At 39.6% G+C, this 21591-nt stretch overlaps 1 protein-coding gene across 1 annotated transcript in view; it reads right to left on the bottom strand.

Moving 5' to 3' along the window:
* The window catches only part of RETREG1 (reticulophagy regulator 1), a 177738-nt gene that overhangs the window by 145458 nt on the left and 10689 nt on the right, over positions 1 to 21591 (bottom strand). The gene's annotated exons all lie outside the window — the stretch shown is intronic.

Consider the following 21591-nt stretch of genomic DNA (forward strand, 5'->3'; position numbering starts at 1 on the left):
TCTCTCGGTCCCTCTGGGCATTTTTGATGCTCGTAAGGTGCTCTGATAGTCTCTTTTTGAAGGGCCTCCGGGTCTTCCCTATATAATGCTTGCCACACGGACATTCCAAATTGTAGATAATTCCTGCCGTGTCGCAAGTGATGTAATGGCCAATTTTCCAGGTTTTATTAAACCTGTCCACATATGAGTCCTTGCGTATTGTTAAGGAACAAAATTTGCAGGTACCACATTTGAAAAAGCCCTTTTTGGTTACAGTGGGTCTCGTGCTTCTTTCAAAATGACTGTGGACCAGTGTGTCTCTCAAATTTTGGCTCCGCCTCCAGCTGATGTCTATCCTAGTACCCAAGATTTTGTTAAGGTCTGTATCAGTTTTTAGGATATCCAGATGTTTATTCAGAGTGTGCTGTATTTCTTTCCACTCTTGGCAGAATGTTCCTATGAACCTCACTTTCTCCTGTCCTGTTTCATTCTTAATTTTAGGGATCAGGAGTGTTTCCCTATCAGTTTTTTTCACTGCTTTTCTGGCCTTGCGTATGGACCGGTTGCTGTAACCTCTGTTTTTCAGTCTCATACTTAGCTCATCTGCCCTTTGCTCATATGTTTCTTCTCTAGAGCAATTTCTTTTAATGCGAAGGAATTCCCTTTGGGGAGCCCTTTCTTGACAGGTGGAAAGTGGGAGCTATTCATGTGTAGCAGAGAATTTGTTGCCGTATCCTTCCGAAATAGGTCCTGTAGTTATGACCCCATTTTCCTCAATCTTAATCCGTAAGTCAAGGTATTCCACCTCAGTTTGACTCATGTTATATGTTAGTCGGAGATTAAGATTGTTTTATTGAGGATATTGATGAAATGTATATATAGATCTTTATCACCTTCCCAAATGAGGAACAGGTCATCTATATAGCGGAGCCAAAGAAGGATATGGCTAGTATAGATCTCATTGGCCTCGGTAAAAACGTGCTCACGTTCCCACCACCCCAGGTACAGGTTTGCATACGTGGGGGCACATGTGCTCCCCATCGCAGTCCCCCGTACCTGGGAGGTGGAACTTGTCCTCACAGACGAAATAATTCCGAGTTAAAACGAAACGTAGGAGTTGTAAGATAAAAGCATGTATGGGGGTCTCACGATCCATACTGAGGAAGTATCTGGTGGCTTCGATACCGTACTCGTGTATGATACTTGTGTAGAGACTCTCCACATCACAAGTGATAAGCCAAGTCTCTTTATTAAGGATGATGTCTTGAATTTTGTTGAGAACGTCCATCGTATCGCGTACATACGATGGCAGAGTTGTTACATATTTTCTCAGATGTACATCAATGAATTGGCTAGCTTTCTCACTTAAACTCCCTATTCCCGACACAATGGGTCTACCCGGTGGGTTCTCCTCATTTTGTGAATCTTGGGAAGTAAATATAAAGTCGGAATTTTCACATGTTTTACCTCTAAAAATTCAAATTGTGTTTTTGTGATAACACCATTTTTGTATGCTTCATTTAACATTTGTTGGTATATTCTGAGGTAATCGTCTGTGGGGTTAAAGTACAGGGTTTTGTAGCACGCTTTATCTCCCAGTTGTAATCTGAGTTCTTTGACATATTTCTCACGGGCCCATAAGACTATATTGCCCCCTTTATCCGAGGGCTTGATTATGGTATCCTCCCATTTTCGGATTTCATTCAGGGCATAGCGTTCTTGTGGGTTTAAATTGTCATTGGAAATTCTCAGAGATTTATTAGTTTGAATTTTGTTCAAATCTCTACTAACCATTTCCAGGTAAGTTTTGACCTGAGGGCAGATGGATATATCTGGTAGAAAAGTGGATTTCTTTTTTAGGACTTGTGGTTTAGGGTCTATGGCCTCGCTCTCCTCTGAAAGTTCTTCAAGGATGCGTAATATTTCTGTGTCTTGTTCATCCAGAGACATTGTTTGATCAGACCGAGGAGGATTCTCACTTTGTTTTGCATAGAATTTTTTCAGTAGCAATTTCCTGGTAAAAAGGTTAAGATCCTTCTCGTACTCAAATCTGTCAAAGGACTTTGCTGGGGAGAAAGAGAGGCCTTTATTTAGGACGGACATTTGAAATTCTGTGAGGGTGTGATCTGTTAAATTGATTATTTTCAGATTATCAGGAGGAATTATCTCCTGTACCTCCTTGTATCTTTCCTGTCCTCTCTCCAGTCCCTTGGACCTCTTTTTCCCTTTCTTTCCCCTCCTTGTCCTAAATCTTTTACCAGGGTTTCTCTTATGTCCCTGGGACTGACCCCTAAAAAATCACGCCTTGTTCTATTAGGATTCTCCAGTAAGGATTCACTCTCTGATGAATCTATTTCAGAGGTGGTATAGCCAGTGGCATTGTTGGGTGTTCTCTTCCTATTGCTCAGATTCCATCTGTATACTTTCTTTAACTGAAAATCATTTTGGTCTCTGGCAAGTTTATTTTTCTTCCGGCTTATAACCTCTTTTTCTATCTCATCTAAATCTAGTTTGATTTTACTGTAAGTTCTCTGGAATTTCTCTAAGCCTTCAAAGTTTTTTAGTTTTTCACCCAGGGCTGAGATTTCCTGTGCTAGATTATTGAGAGTAATCTCATCATGTTGGATGAGGATGTTAATGAGGTTTAGGGAGCATGTAGTTAGTGTTTTCTCCCATTCATTCCGGAGTGATTCGGTGGCCAGTTCGAAAGAAGGGAACACTCGGGGTCTTAGCCCCCTAGGAGTGATATGTTGCTTGGCATATGTCTCAAATGTCGCCTTGTTCCAAAATGTTCTAGTCTGTTTCACTAGTACAGATTTGAGCATAAAAAGATCGTTCATCCAATCTTCTGAGGTGGTATTTATTTGTGTAATATCCCGTTCCAGAATATTCTCCAAATTGCGTTGTAAACTCGTTTGTCTATTGTGCAATTCCTGACTTAAACTGAAACCAGGGGCTGGGCCCGCACCCGAGTTGACATTTGACATTTCAGATGGTCACCTGCCGGTTCACCCGGTTTGGTCAGATAAAGTTAGAATTTTTATAGTTTTGAATTTTCACTTCACTAATGTGCCGTGCTTACTGACTGAATGTGAATCAAATCACTTTTGTAATACTTGAACAAAGATGGAGGGAATGGGGAGGTGGAAATGTCAGTCGCACTGGTGAATGTGAGAAAAAGAAAGGATCCTTTTCCTTATTTCATACATGAAGCCTCATTTGTCATTTTAAGTAATTACACAATTTTGGACTGAGGCGTGCTACCACTGGACAGGGAAAATATACAGAATTGGTTTTTAAAGAAAGCAGGTCTCGGTGTGGTGCACTTTCAAGAAGATAATGTTTAAAAATTAACTTTTAATTTATTTAGTTTAAGATGCGAAAATATTTAAAACCATACACACAACATGTAACAATTGAAGACAATTTAAAAAGGATATAATTATCCTGACGTGGCAGAGAGGAATGTCTTATATTTTGTTTCCAGTTACTTAATAATATACTAGCTTAGATAGGGACCGTGCCACTCAGCTATAATTAGTATGTAAATTCAGTGGTTTACAATTTTTATTGGTTTATAATTGAAGTAGCTGAAGTGTTTTCAAGGAGCAGACACAGGTCGGCGTCCCGGCCGTTCTGATCCTGCACAGGTCGTCTGTATGGATAAGTGTGCCTTAGTGTTTACCGGGGTACTGATGATTTCACTTATAGTATAATCACACTATCACACACAAGAGATAAGATAAGTAGAGATAGCGCCGGCCGTAGCCTGTGTGAGCGCTTCTTATCAGATGGTGCACGGATGATCTGGTAGCGCTGCGGACACGGACAGAGATAGATACTCTCTTCCGTGCAGTCAGCGCTTAGTCGGAAAGGAAGGAACAAGGAAAAAGATGTCACAAGGAAAAAGATGATTCACCTATTTTTATCTTTTTCCTCTTTTCCTATTTTGTGAATTATCTTCACAACACTAATTATCGGTGCATTATATTGGCACCACACGTACTGGTGTAACTCTTTAAAAATTATTAGACACTATAGCTTAAAATGTTTTCTATTCATTTCATCTTATTATATATCTTTCACCTCGATATTTAAATATTTCATTCAATACATATAATTCATATTTTTTATTTTTATTTTTACTCATATCTTTTATTATTATATTTCACAATAACCAATCCAATTTTATCACAACGGTCACAAAATATTGATTCTCAGTTAGAGGATAAATATATAGAATATCAGGGATGAGGCAGGACACCGCTTGTCATCACAGTTTGTTTGTCACCTTTTTCATTTGTAGTCTAAGCACGTTATTTTCACAATTTACTTCTCCTCGTTCTAAAATAATAAAATCTGAGTTAGATATGTATATTGAGTATATATATATTAAATAAAGATGACATACCATTGGGAGATGGGAATATAAGTATAACGTACCAGCTTACAATGATTCAGTGGCAGGAATATAAGACCGACCAATGACAGAAATGTCTAGAGACACACACCCCCGCATCCCATGAATATTCATGAGAAACGTAGTATATGAAGGCTCCCCTGACGGCCATCCGGTTGGCCTTGAAAAAGCTCTATGCGAAACGTACGTCGGCGTTTCACGTGGGCAGAGGCGAATGTTACTTGTTATTAATTGAAATGTATCTAATTTTGAATGCTTAGATAATTTGTAGGGTGTTGCACGGTCTGACCTGAGGCGCGTCTATCTGCTTATAGCAGACGCTGCTAGGAACTCACATCAGTGAGTCCGCACAGAGTGGACGGTTACAAGCCGGTACCACAGGGCAGACTACTGCCCGACTAAGCGCTGACTGCACGGAAGAGAGTATCTATCTCTGTCCGTGTCCGCAGCGCTACCAGATCATCCGTGCACCATCTGATAAGAAGCGCTCACACAGGCTACGGCCGGCGCTATCTCTACTTATCTTATCTCTTGTGTGTGATAGTGTGATTATACTATAAGTGAAATCATCAGTACCCCGGTAAACACTAAGGCACACTTATCCATACAGACGACCTGTGCAGGATCAGAACGGCCGGGACGCCGACCTGTGTCTGCTCCTTGAAAACACTTCAGCTACTTCAATTATAAACCAATAAAAATTGTAAACCACTGAATTTACATACTAATTATAGCTGAGTGGCACGGTCCCTATCTAAGCTAGTATATTATTAAGTAACTGGAAACAAAATATAAGACATTCCTCTCTGCCACGTCAGGATAATTATATCCTTTTTAAATTGTCTTCAATTGTTACATGTTGTGTGTATGGTTTTAAATATTTTCGCATCTTAAACTAAATAAATTAAAAGTTAATTTTTAAACATTATCTTCTTGAAAGTGCACCACACCGAGACCTGCTTTCTTTAAAAACCAATTCTGTATATTTTCCCTGTCCAGTGGTAGCACGCCTCAGTCCAAAATTGTGTAATTACTTAAAATGACAAATGAGGCTTCATGTATGAAATAAGGAAAAGGATCCTTTCTTTTTCTCACATTCACCAGTGCGACTGACATTTCCACCTCCCCATTCCCTCCATCTTTGTTCAAGTATTACAAAAGTGATTTGATTCACATTCAGTCAGTAAGCACGGCACATTAGTGAAGTGAAAATTCAAAACTATAAAAATTCTAACTTTATCTGACCAAACCGGGTGAACCGGCAGGTGACCATCTGAAATGTCAAATGTCAACTCGGGTGCGGGCCCAGCCCCTGGTTTCAGTTTAAGTCAGGAATTGCACAATAGACAAACGAGTTTACAACGCAATTTGGAGAATATTCTGGAACGGGATATTACACAAATAAATACCACCTCAGAAGATTGGATGAACGATCTTTTTATGCTCAAATCTGTACTAGTGAAACAGACTAGAACATTTTGGAACAAGGCGACATTTGAGACATATGCCAAGCAACATATCACTCCTAGGGGGCTAAGACCCCGAGTGTTCCCTTCTTTCGAACTGGCCACCGAATCACTCCGGAATGAATGGGAGAAAACACTAACTACATGCTCCCTAAACCTCATTAACATCCTCATCCAACATGATGAGATTACTCTCAATAATCTAGCACAGGAAATCTCAGCCCTGGGTGAAAAACTAAAAAACTTTGAAGGCTTAGAGAAATTCCAGAGAACTTACAGTAAAATCAAACTAGATTTAGATGAGATAGAAAAAGAGGTTATAAGCCGGAAGAAAAATAAACTTGCCAGAGACCAAAATGATTTTCAGTTAAAGAAAGTATACAGATGGAATCTGAGCAATAGGAAGAGAACACCCAACAATGCCACTGGCTATACCACCTCTGAAATAGATTCATCAGAGAGTGAATCCTTACTGGAGAATCCTAATAGAACAAGGCGTGATTTTTTAGGGGTCAGTCCCAGGGACATAAGAGAAACCCTGGTAAAAGATTTAGGACAAGGAGGGGAAAGAAAGGGAAAAAGAGGTCCAAGGGACTGGAGAGAGGACAGGAAAGATACAAGGAGGTACAGGAGATAATTCCTCCTGATAATCTGAAAATAATCAATTTAACAGATCACACCCTCACAGAATTTCAAATGTCCGTCCTAAATAAAGGCCTCTCTTTCTCCCCAGCAAAGTCCTTTGACAGATTTGAGTACGAGAAGGATCTTAACCTTTTTACCAGGAAATTGCTACTGAAAAAATTCTATGCAAAACAAAGTGAGAATCCTCCTCGGTCTGATCAAACAATGTCTCTGGATGAACAAGACACAGAAATATTACGCATCCTTGAAGAACTTTCAGAGGAGAGCGAGGCCATAGACCCTAAACCACAAGTCCTAAAAAAGAAATCCACTTTTCTACCAGATATATCCATCTGCCCTCAGGTCAAAACTTACCTGGAAATGGTTAGTAGAGATTTGAACAAAATTCAAACTAATAAATCTCTGAGAATTTCCAATGACAATTTAAACCCACAAGAACGCTATGCCCTGAATGAAATCCGAAAATGGGAGGATACCATAATCAAGCCCTCGGATAAAGGGGGCAATATAGTCTTATGGGCCCGTGAGAAATATGTCAAAGAACTCAGATTACAACTGGGAGATAAAGCGTGCTACAAAACCCTGTACTTTAACCCCACAGACGATTACCTCAGAATATACCAACAAATGTTAAATGAAGCATACAAAAATGGTGTTATCACAAAAACACAATTTGAATTTTTAGAGGTAAAACATGTGAAAATTCCGACTTTATATTTACTTCCCAAGATTCACAAAAATGAGGAGAACCCACCGGGTAGACCCATTGTGTCGGGAATAGGGAGTTTAAGTGAGAAAGCTAGCCAATTCATTGATGTACATCTGAGAAAATATGTAACAACTCTGCCATCGTATGTACGCGATACGATGGACGTTCTCAACAAAATTCAAGACATCATCCTTAATAAAGAGACTTGGCTTATCACTTGTGATGTGGAGAGTCTCTACACAAGTATCATACACGAGTACGGTATCGAAGCCACCAGATACTTCCTCAGTATGGATCGTGAGACCCCCATACATGCTTTTATCTTACAACTCCTACGTTTCGTTTTAACTCGGAATTATTTCGTCTGTGAGGACAAGTTCCACCTCCAGGTACGGGGGACTGCGATGGGGAGCACATGTGCCCCCACGTATGCAAACCTGTACCTGGGGTGGTGGGAACGTGAGCACGTTTTTACCGAGGCCAATGAGATCTATACTAGCCATATCCTTCTTTGGCTCCGCTATATAGATGACCTGTTCCTCATTTGGGAAGGTGATAAAGATCTATATATACATTTCATCAATATCCTCAATAAAAACAATCTTAATCTCCGACTAACATATAACATGAGTCAAACTGAGGTGGAATACCTTGACTTACGGATTAAGATTGAGGAAAATGGGGTCATAACTACAGACCTATTTCGGAAGGATACGGCAACAAATTCTCTGCTACACATGAATAGCTCCCACTTTCCACCTGTCAAGAAAGGGCTCCCCAAAGGGGAATTCCTTCGCATTAAAAGAAATTGCTCTAGAGAAGAAACATATGAGCAAAGGGCAGATGAGCTAAGTATGAGACTGAAAAACAGAGGTTACAGCAACCGGTCCATACGCAAGGCCAGAAAAGCAGTGAAAAAAACTGATAGGGAAACACTCCTGATCCCTAAAATTAAGAATGAAACAGGACAGGAGAAAGTGAGGTTCATAGGAACATTCTGCCAAGAGTGGAAAGAAATACAGCACACTCTGAATAAACATCTGGATATCCTAAAAACTGATACAGACCTTAACAAAATCTTGGGTACTAGGATAGACATCAGCTGGAGGCGGAGCCAAAATTTGAGAGACACACTGGTCCACAGTCATTTTGAAAGAAGCACGAGACCCACTGTAACCAAAAAGGGCTTTTTCAAATGTGGTACCTGCAAATTTTGTTCCTTAACAATACGCAAGGACTCATATGTGGACAGGTTTAATAAAACCTGGAAAATTGGCCATTACATCACTTGCGACACGGCAGGAATTATCTACAATTTGGAATGTCCGTGTGGCAAGCATTATATAGGGAAGACCCGGAGGCCCTTCAAAAAGAGACTATCAGAGCACCTTACGAGCATCAAAAATGCCCAGAGGGACCGAGAGAATATGAAAACTCTCACACCAGTGGCCAGACATTTCCTCAGATTTCATCAAGGAAATTCAGTGGGCCTGAAAGCATATGGCATGCTCAAAGTTGAGATGGGCATAAGAAGAGGTGACTGGGACAGAGAGTTATTCAAACAAGAAACTCGACTGATCTTTCTCATGGGAACCATGGTACCCCATGGCCTGAATGAGGAAAATAATTATACAGTTTTTCTCTAGATCCAGCCCATCATCAGCAGACGCTATTCCTCCTTCTTCTTCATACCAGTCATTCCCCTTTCTCCATTCCAGGAGATCCCCTCATTAAGATATGATGTTGGCAATACACTATTCCCCTAGACTTTAAAGGATAGTTCTGAAACCTATCTAGAAATAAGGGATACATGAATAGGGAATTGTTATCTCAGGCAGACACTCCCCCTATTAAGAGATGTCATAGGGTACACTTATAAAAATCTTGACCTGTTATTGGAACTAAAACATCATCCAAATACAATATAGGAATGTTCCAACCAATAAAGATAAAAATACCTGAACCCTAAATGCATTTTCCTTGAAGAAAATCTCCAGACTGAATAACTCACGGATCGGACAAGTGTAAAATGAATATGCCACATTGCCACAAAGGGCAGTCCACTGACATACTGGACAGAAATTCCATACAAATATAATTCCTACCAATCTCCCTTTCTTTCCTTTTCTCTTTTTCCTTTTCCCCTCATATATGGTAACACAAAATCACAAGAGGGAATGAAATTAAAATTAAAATTGTAATAGATGTGAATATTAAAAATGTATATAAAAGGATCGTACGTAAATCAAAAATTATAACTCAGATCTTCCTTGAGCACACCAATTTATAAACACAGTGACGATTTGATTGTCACAAGGAAAAAGATGATTCACCTATTTTTATCTTTTTCCTCTTTTCCTATTTTGTGAATTATCTTCACAACACTAATTATCGGTGCATTATATTGGCACCACACGTACTGGTGTAACTCTTTAAAAATTATTAGACACTATAGCTTAAAATGTTTTCTATTCATTTCATCTTATTATATATCTTTCACCTCGATATTTAAATATTTCATTCAATACATATAATTCATATTTTTTATTTTTATTTTTACTCATATCTTTTATTATTATATTTCACAATAACCAATCCAATTTTATCACAACGGTCACAAAATATTGATTCTCAGTTAGAGGATAAATATATAGAATATCAGGGATGAGGCAGGACACCGCTTGTCATCACAGTTTGTTTGTCACCTTTTTCATTTGTAGTCTAAGCACGTTATTTTCACAATTTACTTCTCCTCGTTCTAAAATAATAAAATCTGAGTTAGATATGTATATTGAGTATATATATATTAAATAAAGATGACATACCATTGGGAGATGGGAATATAAGTATAACGTACCAGCTTACAATGATTCAGTGGCAGGAATATAAGACCGACCAATGACAGAAATGTCTAGAGACACACACCCCCGCATCCCATGAATATTCATGAGAAACGTAGTATATGAAGGCTCCCCTGACGGCCATCCGGTTGGCCTTGAAAAAGCTCTATGCGAAACGTACGTCGGCGTTTCACGTGGGCAGAGGCGAATGTTACTTGTTATTAATTGAAATGTATCTAATTTTGAATGCTTAGATAATTTGTAGGGTGTTGCACGGTCTGACCTGAGGCGCGTCTATCTGCTTATAGCAGACGCTGCTAGGAACTCACATCAGTGAGTCCGCACAGAGTGGACGGTTACAAGCCGGTACCACAGGGCAGACTACTGCCCGACTAAGCGCTGACTGCACGGAAGAGAGTATCTATCTCTGTCCGTGTCCGCAGCGCTACCAGATCATCCGTGCACCATCTGATAAGAAGCGCTCACACAGGCTACGGCCGGCGCTATCTCTACTTATCTTATCTCTTGTGTGTGATAGTGTGATTATACTATAAGTGAAATCATCAGTACCCCGGTAAACACTAAGGCACACTTATCCATACAGACGACCTGTGCAGGATCAGAACGGCCGGGACGCCGACCTGTGTCTGCTCCTTGAAAACACTTCAGCTACTTCAATTATAAACCAATAAAAATTGTAAACCACTGAATTTACATACTAATTATAGCTGAGTGGCACGGTCCCTATCTAAGCTAGTATATTATTAAGTAACTGGAAACAAAATATAAGACATTCCTCTCTGCCACGTCAGGATAATTATATCCTTTTTAAATTGTCTTCAATTGTTACATGTTGTGTGTATGGTTTTAAATATTTTCGCATCTTAAACTAAATAAATTAAAAGTTAATTTTTAAACATTATCTTCTTGAAAGTGCACCACACCGAGACCTGCTTTCTTTAAAAACCAATTCTGTATATTTTCCCTGTCCAGTGGTAGCACGCCTCAGTCCAAAATTGTGTAATTACTTAAAATGACAAATGAGGCTTCATGTATGAAATAAGGAAAAGGATCCTTTCTTTTTCTCACATTCACCAGTGCGACTGACATTTCCACCTCCCCATTCCCTCCATCTTTGTTCAAGTATTACAAAAGTGATTTGATTCACATTCAGTCAGTAAGCACGGCACATTAGTGAAGTGAAAATTCAAAACTATAAAAATTCTAACTTTATCTGACCAAACCGGGTGAACCGGCAGGTGACCATCTGAAATGTCAAATGTCAACTCGGGTGCGGGCCCAGCCCCTGGTTTCAGTTTAAGTCAGGAATTGCACAATAGACAAACGAGTTTACAACGCAATTTGGAGAATATTCTGGAACGGGATATTACACAAATAAATACCACCTCAGAAGATTGGATGAACGATCTTTTTATGCTCAAATCTGTACTAGTGAAACAGACTAGAACATTTTGGAACAAGGCGACATTTGAGACATATGCCAAGCAACATATCACTCCTAGGGGGCTAAGACCCCGAGTGTTCCCTTCTTTCGAACTGGCCACCGAATCACTCCGGAATGAATGGGAGAAAACACTAACTACATGCTCCCTAAACCTCATTAACATCCTCATCCAACATGATGAGATTACTCTCAATAATCTAGCACAGGAAATCTCAGCCCTGGGTGAAAAACTAAAAAACTTTGAAGGCTTAGAGAAATTCCAGAGAACTTACAGTAAAATCAAACTAGATTTAGATGAGATAGAAAAAGAGGTTATAAGCCGGAAGAAAAATAAACTTGCCAGAGACCAAAATGATTTTCAGTTAAAGAAAGTATACAGATGGAATCTGAGCAATAGGAAGAGAACACCCAACAATGCCACTGGCTATACCACCTCTGAAATAGATTCATCAGAGAGTGAATCCTTACTGGAGAATCCTAATAGAACAAGGCGTGATTTTTTAGGGGTCAGTCCCAGGGACATAAGAGAAACCCTGGTAAAAGATTTAGGACAAGGAGGGGAAAGAAAGGGAAAAAGAGGTCCAAGGGACTGGAGAGAGGACAGGAAAGATACAAGGAGGTACAGGAGATAATTCCTCCTGATAATCTGAAAATAATCAATTTAACAGATCACACCCTCACAGAATTTCAAATGTCCGTCCTAAATAAAGGCCTCTCTTTCTCCCCAGCAAAGTCCTTTGACAGATTTGAGTACGAGAAGGATCTTAACCTTTTTACCAGGAAATTGCTACTGAAAAAATTCTATGCAAAACAAAGTGAGAATCCTCCTCGGTCTGATCAAACAATGTCTCTGGATGAACAAGACACAGAAATATTACGCATCCTTGAAGAACTTTCAGAGGAGAGCGAGGCCATAGACCCTAAACCACAAGTCCTAAAAAAGAAATCCACTTTTCTACCAGATATATCCATCTGCCCTCAGGTCAAAACTTACCTGGAAATGGTTAGTAGAGATTTGAACAAAATTCAAACTAATAAATCTCTGAGAATTTCCAATGACAATTTAAACCCACAAGAACGCTATGCCCTGAATGAAATCCGAAAATGGGAGGATACCATAATCAAGCCCTCGGATAAAGGGGGCAATATAGTCTTATGGGCCCGTGAGAAATATGTCAAAGAACTCAGATTACAACTGGGAGATAAAGCGTGCTACAAAACCCTGTACTTTAACCCCACAGACGATTACCTCAGAATATACCAACAAATGTTAAATGAAGCATACAAAAATGGTGTTATCACAAAAACACAATTTGAATTTTTAGAGGTAAAACATGTGAAAATTCCGACTTTATATTTACTTCCCAAGATTCACAAAAATGAGGAGAACCCACCGGGTAGACCCATTGTGTCGGGAATAGGGAGTTTAAGTGAGAAAGCTAGCCAATTCATTGATGTACATCTGAGAAAATATGTAACAACTCTGCCATCGTATGTACGCGATACGATGGACGTTCTCAACAAAATTCAAGACATCATCCTTAATAAAGAGACTTGGCTTATCACTTGTGATGTGGAGAGTCTCTACACAAGTATCATACACGAGTACGGTATCGAAGCCACCAGATACTTCCTCAGTATGGATCGTGAGACCCCCATACATGCTTTTATCTTACAACTCCTACGTTTCGTTTTAACTCGGAATTATTTCGTCTGTGAGGACAAGTTCCACCTCCAGGTACGGGGGACTGCGATGGGGAGCACATGTGCCCCCACGTATGCAAACCTGTACCTGGGGTGGTGGGAACGTGAGCACGTTTTTACCGAGGCCAATGAGATCTATACTAGCCATATCCTTCTTTGGCTCCGCTATATAGATGACCTGTTCCTCATTTGGGAAGGTGATAAAGATCTATATATACATTTCATCAATATCCTCAATAAAAACAATCTTAATCTCCGACTAACATATAACATGAGTCAAACTGAGGTGGAATACCTTGACTTACGGATTAAGATTGAGGAAAATGGGGTCATAACTACAGACCTATTTCGGAAGGATACGGCAACAAATTCTCTGCTACACATGAATAGCTCCCACTTTCCACCTGTCAAGAAAGGGCTCCCCAAAGGGGAATTCCTTCGCATTAAAAGAAATTGCTCTAGAGAAGAAACATATGAGCAAAGGGCAGATGAGCTAAGTATGAGACTGAAAAACAGAGGTTACAGCAACCGGTCCATACGCAAGGCCAGAAAAGCAGTGAAAAAAACTGATAGGGAAACACTCCTGATCCCTAAAATTAAGAATGAAACAGGACAGGAGAAAGTGAGGTTCATAGGAACATTCTGCCAAGAGTGGAAAGAAATACAGCACACTCTGAATAAACATCTGGATATCCTAAAAACTGATACAGACCTTAACAAAATCTTGGGTACTAGGATAGACATCAGCTGGAGGCGGAGCCAAAATTTGAGAGACACACTGGTCCACAGTCATTTTGAAAGAAGCACGAGACCCACTGTAACCAAAAAGGGCTTTTTCAAATGTGGTACCTGCAAATTTTGTTCCTTAACAATACGCAAGGACTCATATGTGGACAGGTTTAATAAAACCTGGAAAATTGGCCATTACATCACTTGCGACACGGCAGGAATTATCTACAATTTGGAATGTCCGTGTGGCAAGCATTATATAGGGAAGACCCGGAGGCCCTTCAAAAAGAGACTATCAGAGCACCTTACGAGCATCAAAAATGCCCAGAGGGACCGAGAGAATATGAAAACTCTCACACCAGTGGCCAGACATTTCCTCAGATTTCATCAAGGAAATTCAGTGGGCCTGAAAGCATATGGCATGCTCAAAGTTGAGATGGGCATAAGAAGAGGTGACTGGGACAGAGAGTTATTCAAACAAGAAACTCGACTGATCTTTCTCATGGGAACCATGGTACCCCATGGCCTGAATGAGGAAAATAATTATACAGTTTTTCTCTAGATCCAGCCCATCATCAGCAGACGCTATTCCTCCTTCTTCTTCATACCAGTCATTCCCCTTTCTCCATTCCAGGAGATCCCCTCATTAAGATATGATGTTGGCAATACACTATTCCCCTAGACTTTAAAGGATAGTTCTGAAACCTATCTAGAAATAAGGGATACATGAATAGGGAATTGTTATCTCAGGCAGACACTCCCCCTATTAAGAGATGTCATAGGGTACACTTATAAAAATCTTGACCTGTTATTGGAACTAAAACATCATCCAAATACAATATAGGAATGTTCCAACCAATAAAGATAAAAATACCTGAACCCTAAATGCATTTTCCTTGAAGAAAATCTCCAGACTGAATAACTCACGGATCGGACAAGTGTAAAATGAATATGCCACATTGCCACAAAGGGCAGTCCACTGACATACTGGACAGAAATTCCATACAAATATAATTCCTACCAATCTCCCTTTCTTTCCTTTTCTCTTTTTCCTTTTCCCCTCATATATGGTAACACAAAATCACAAGAGGGAATGAAATTAAAATTAAAATTGTAATAGATGTGAATATTAAAAATGTATATAAAAGGATCGTACGTAAATCAAAAATTATAACTCAGATCTTCCTTGAGCACACCAATTTATAAACACAGTGACGATTTGATTGTCACAAGGAAAAAGATGATTCACCTATTTTTATCTTTTTCCTCTTTTCCTATTTTGTGAATTATCTTCACAACACTAATTATCGGTGCATTATATTGGCACCACACGTACTGGTGTAACTCTTTAAAAATTATTAGACACTATAGCTTAAAATGTTTTCTATTCATTTCATCTTATTATATATCTTTCACCTCGATATTTAAATATTTCATTCAATACATATAATTCATATTTTTTATTTTTATTTTTACTCATATCTTTTATTATTATATTTCACAATAACCAATCCAATTTTATCACAACGGTCACAAAATATTGATTCTCAGTTAGAGGATAAATATATAGAATATCAGGGATGAGGCAGGACACCGCTTGTCATCACAGTTTGTTTGTCACCTTTTTCATTTGTAGTCTAAGCACGTTATTTTCACAATTTACTTCTCCTCGTTCTAAAATAATAAAATCTGAGTTAGATATGTATATTGAGTATATATATATTAAATAAAGATGACATACCATTGGGAGATGGGAATATAAGTATAACGTACCAGCTTACAATGATTCAGTGGCAGGAATATAAGACCGACCAATGACAGAAATGTCTAGAGACACACACCCCCGCATCCCATGAATATTCATGAGAAACGTAGTATATGAAGGCTCCCCTGACGGCCATCCGGTTGGCCTTGAAAAAGCTCTATGCGAAACGTACGTCGGCGTTTCACGTGGGCAGAGGCGAATGTTACTTGTTATTAATTGAAATGTATCTAATTTTGAATGCTTAGATAATTTGTAGGGTGTTGCACGGTCTGACCTGAGGCGCGTCTATCTGCTTATAGCAGACGCTGCTAGGAACTCACATCAGTGAGTCCGCACAGAGTGGACGGTTACAAGCCGGTACCACAGGGCAGACTACTGCCCGACTAAGCGCTGACTGCACGGAAGAGAGTATCTATCTCTGTCCGTGTCCGCAGCGCTACCAGATCATCCGTGCACCATCTGATAAGAAGCGCTCACACAGGCTACGGCCGGCGCTATCTCTACTTATCTTATCTCTTGTGTGTGATAGTGTGATTATACTATAAGTGAAATCATCAGTACCCCGGTAAACACTAAGGCACACTTATCCATACAGACGACCTGTGCAGGATCAGAACGGCCGGGACGCCGACCTGTGTCTGCTCCTTGAAAACACTTCAGCTACTTCAATTATAAACCAATAAAAATTGTAAACCACTGAATTTACATACTAATTATAGCTGAGTGGCACGGTCCCTATCTAAGCTAGTATATTATTAAGTAACTGGAAACAAAATATAAGACATTCCTCTCTGCCACGTCAGGATAATTATATCCTTTTTAAATTGTCTTCAATTGTTACATGTTGTGTGTATGGTTTTAAATATTTTCGCATCTTAAACTAAATAAATTAAAAGTTAATTTTTAAACATTATCTTCTTGAAAGTGCACCACACCGAGACCTGCTTTCTTTAAAAACCAATTCTGTATATTTCCGGTATTGGTTCCCTCACCTCCAATTTATCATTTTTTGTTGATTCGTTTCTCCAACTACGAGTATCCACTCTTAGGTCACATATTAAGGATACCACCTCCTTCCTCGAAATGATACAGGAGTTTGAGTGTAAGGAGTCATACCAATTCATGACATTAGACGTTACCAGTCTTTACTCTAATATCCCGCATTCTCTGGGACGTCAAGTAATTGAGAACAGACTCAACCAAGATGATGACCTAAGAGTGGACCTCAAAAACTTTCTCTTGGATTGTATCACCTTTATACTTCAGCACAATTATTTTTTGTTTCAGGACACCTTTTTTCTCCAGGTCATGGGTACCGCCATGGGAACCAGGTTCACGCCAAGCTATGCCAATCTCTATATGGGTGAGGTAGAAGAACTCCTCATTTGGAGGGACGGCTTTGGCGCGAACCTGGCACTCTATGGACGGTACATCGATGACCTGTTTATTATTTGGGATGGGGAAGTTTCTTTGGCACAACAATTTGTTGACACACTGAATCACAACCCTTATAATTTAAATTTTTCTTATACCATTCACCCATCACAAATTTCCTTCCTGGATGTGGCCCTTGAAGTAATTGATAACAAGATTGTCACACAAAACTACATAAAAGAAGTAGGTATGCAGGCTTACCTACACTTCCAGAGCGAGCATTACCCCCCTTGGAAAAGGAACATCCCCAAGGGTCAATTCATTCGCCTTCGGCGGAATTGCTCTTCAACATCCGATTTCAACCGACAAGCCTCCTCAATGGCACTTGCATTCAAACAAAGAGGATATCCCCCTCCCCTGGTTGACAATGCTCTCTTGGAGGTGTCAGCTATGAATAAACCGTCTCTTCTAAAACCAAAATGTACAACTGAAAAAAGATGCAAACAGGATGTGCGAGTTGTATACATCTCCACATACTCCAAATACTGTCCGGAAATCAAAGCCATTATCCAAAAAAATTATAACATCCTTAGACAGGATCCTCTCCTAATAAACTATATCCCTGATAAACCACGTTTTATTTTTAAGAAAAACAAATCACTTAAAAACATGTTGGCCCCCAGTCACTTAAAAAAACCATGCTCAACCTCCTCAACTAAAGATTCCTCCTGGCTCCCCTCAAAACCAAAAGTTTTTTTTAAATGCTGTGGCACAAGATGTATTACTTGCTCACACATTGAAAAGAGTAAAACCCTGTCCGTACCAATAGGAGATAAAAACTGGAATATTAACAGTTTCATCAACTGTAACACTACTTATGTAGTGTATGTCTTAACTTGTGGGTGTGGACTCCATTATGTGGGAAGAACCACTAGAAAACTAAAAATACGGTTCTTAGAACATCGTCGTAATATTCTTAACCATTCACTATCCCACAGTGTACCCCGCCACTTTGCAGAAGCCCTTCATGGAGATCCAGCTAGTTTGAAACTATGGGGGGTTGAACATATTGCTACCACATCTAGGGGTGGAGACCGGTTTAGAAAATTATGTAAGCAAGAAGTTTTTTGGATGCATTTGATGGGCTACATCCATCCAGACGGCCTTAATGAAATGGTGGAATTAAATATGGTCATCTGATACCTCAATGCATCCAAATTAACTAGAAGTTCGTAGACCAATCCGTCCACCCCCACTCTGCTTCCTTTTTTTTTTTTTTTGCCAACTTTATTAGGTTAATGTGTCGTTACGACTATTAGTTTAGTTATGTTATTATATTTATGATTGAACCTATCTTTCCAATATCTATATACAGGACAGCCCAACTATTCTGCCTATAGGCACTGTAGTTTTTCAATGCTTTTAAGAAAGCCCCAAACTGCTGTATGGTTATTGGAGGGGTTACTATACCACAATACACATTCACTTATCATCTGTCATTATTGTTATTTATAATTCCAAATTATATTCCATGTAATATTGATGTGACATTTGCTTGGGAATCATATACAAGAAGCTCATAAGCCTATGCCATGCACATTTTTATTGAGATACAGATTGTGATATTTTTTTTTTATTTTTATAATAAACCCCCCGTTGTAAATTGCTTATATTTTAGTCAATATTTAAACTCCTTATTACCCCTTGTTTATTAGTTATCAGTTATGTGATAGGTATAATAGGAATCATGGGGTTTGTAGTTCCCAGTGCTGGGCGATCTGCCCACTGTGTCACGTGACCTCTGTATCATCGAATGGGGCTTTATCTAGCATCTCTAGCCCTTTACTACAGCCTGTTTACTTTCCCGACTACGAGTATGCTTTATATCACGTGACTATTGCGTCATCGAATAGGGCTACGTCCGTTGTAGCAGCCCGTATAACACCGCCTCCTGAGGTGTAGGTCACGTGACGCACGATCCTGGCTACATGGGTAATGTAGTCTCCCAACAGGAGTCGCGGTCACGTGGCCTGCCCTCATGCAAATAAGGAAGTTTCCTTAGCCGCTAACCTGATTGGCTATGTGCTCGGCTGTAAACCTGTACACTACGGCAGTCTCTCTAATGCCGTCCACTGAGACGCGGTCACGTGACGCGCGACCCTGGCTACATGGGTAATGTAGTTTTTTAAACAGGAATCGCGGTCACGTGACCCGCTCTTATGTGAACTGGGAAACCCTCCATGCCGCTGCTATTAGTGATTGGCGGCGAATCCTCGCAAACCGGAAGCAATCCCATTACTTTGATGCACAGTGTTATTTATCTATGTTCAAAATAAATAAGATTTTACTTTTTTCTTAACCAGTTAAATATTGTATGCTTTTAAGGTCTGCCTCCTATTTCAATACACTGTTATTATATATTGATCTTATAATTGGATGATCTAGGTCTAATTGATTGGTCATGTGACCACAATATGGAAGGTATATATACCCAGTTTGATATCATGAGCACTATTCCTTTGATAAAGCTGGCAGGACCGGCGAAACGCGTCAGAAAGTGCTCCTAACCCCATTTGCCACCTTGATCTGTGAATTGGAGTCCGAACCAGCCCAGTGGAAGATTCAGCTCTCTTCCCAACTACTACACCACCGAGACGTTTATCCACTCCAGGATCATTGCCTCATTTCTTCAAATAAAAGGTGACCATATAATTGTCCTCCAACCATCTCCAGTGGTATCGGTTATTTGTGCCAACTTGGGCCGACCACCAGGATACAAGGACATTTGGACATTCTCCACCTACCAATTGATCCATCGCAATTTCTGACTGGAGCGGTATACTAGGACCGGACTCTTCACACTATTCCCCTTATTGTGGTATTGGGGTTCCCTACGCCTTGCAATTGTGTTTTATATATATGCACACCTAGATGTGCTGTTTTAATTGTATGTTGTGTTACATTTTTCAAGTAAAATATTATCATATGTAAAGATCATCCAATTCATTGTTTTTTAATTTTCCTAGCGCTGCTACCTTTTTTTCCTTGTTCTACCCTGTTCTGTCCCTGCTGTGGCAACAGTCTATCCGCCTTGGCGGAGCAGGACCACAGGAGAACACAGGCAGCATGGAATGGAACCTGGAGCCTCTGGTACCAGGGAGATGCATTGGTAAAAGTGACAAGAGTAAAGGTGGCCATACACACGCAGATTTATCTGCAGATCTGGCTGGTTGGAACAAAAACATGGTTATGGATGAGAGCAATGACAGTTGACCATTTTCTTGGAAATGCTGGAAAACTGACAAACTGTCATTCATCCATAACCATGTTTTTGTTCCAACCAGCCAGATCTGAAGATAAATCTTACTAGTGTATGGGCACCTTAAGAATGCTGTCATTAACTCGGTCTCATTTATGCCTACGCATCTATTATTTATAACCCCCCCAGATAATTAAATATTCACTATGCAATTTAAATATAATATGAAAGCGCAGGTCATATTGTGCTCAGCAGTAGTAGAGCAAATTTTTATTACAATGCATAGTGAGTACTAATTATCTGTTTCTTTGGAATAATAAAAAAAACAACATTAAATATGCAATGTACAGTAATTAAAATCCGCTACTCAAGGGAGGCAGGGCCCCAGAGATTCAGTGTCCCGGGCCCCAAGATTTCTGTTGCCAGCCCTGCTTGATGTAAAAGAGAATGATATAAAATCCATGTATAGCACAGGTGGAGTACTTCATTTCCACTGTTTGATGTGGTGAAAACACATCCAGGATACTACAACAAACCACAAAATTCTCCATGTGACCACTGTAAACAGTGACACTGCTCTGTTTGCCCTCGTGAAAACAGGTTAAGCAGAAACATGATCATTAAAGAAGCATTTCATGTGACAATTTGCATACTGTAAAACATAAAATGTAAACATGTTCTTATATACGGCATATATAAACATGTTTTAAATTATATTGACCCATTAACGTATTCCTATAGTAGATCCACATTGCTAGATCCCTAAGGCTGGGTACACAGTGCATTGGTAAAAAGGGCCAACGGGCCATCACAATGACCAAGCTATACACATTTACCAATCAGTCACTCAATCTGATGTTCTAGATATCTGAATTTTCCTGCTCAGCCTAGATATCAGTGTCGCCCATCTTTGCAGCCAGTGTACAGGGGGTCGGTGGGTAACCCACACACAGCTAGAAATGCCAGTATATTTGGAAGATAGATCAGCATCGGCTGTGCAAAAGGGCCAAATAGGAAATGTCTGTGAAAGACATAGTTCAAAAATATATTGAGTGTACACATGTTATATCACTCAAGTGTAACCACCCTAATATTTATGTGCCACTGCTTTGCCCCCCTTGATTCCAATTAAACCAATCATTCCATTAAGTAAATTATAACATAAAACAGTAACAACTAATTTAATGTTAATCAACATCCAATAGGACCCCCTAGGTTAAACCCAACCCCAAAGTG

Source organism: Crinia signifera, chromosome 5 (genome assembly GCF_055691185.1).
Source record: "Crinia signifera chromosome 5, ASM5569118v1, whole genome shotgun sequence".
Lineage (NCBI taxonomy): Eukaryota > Metazoa > Chordata > Amphibia > Anura > Myobatrachidae > Crinia > Crinia signifera.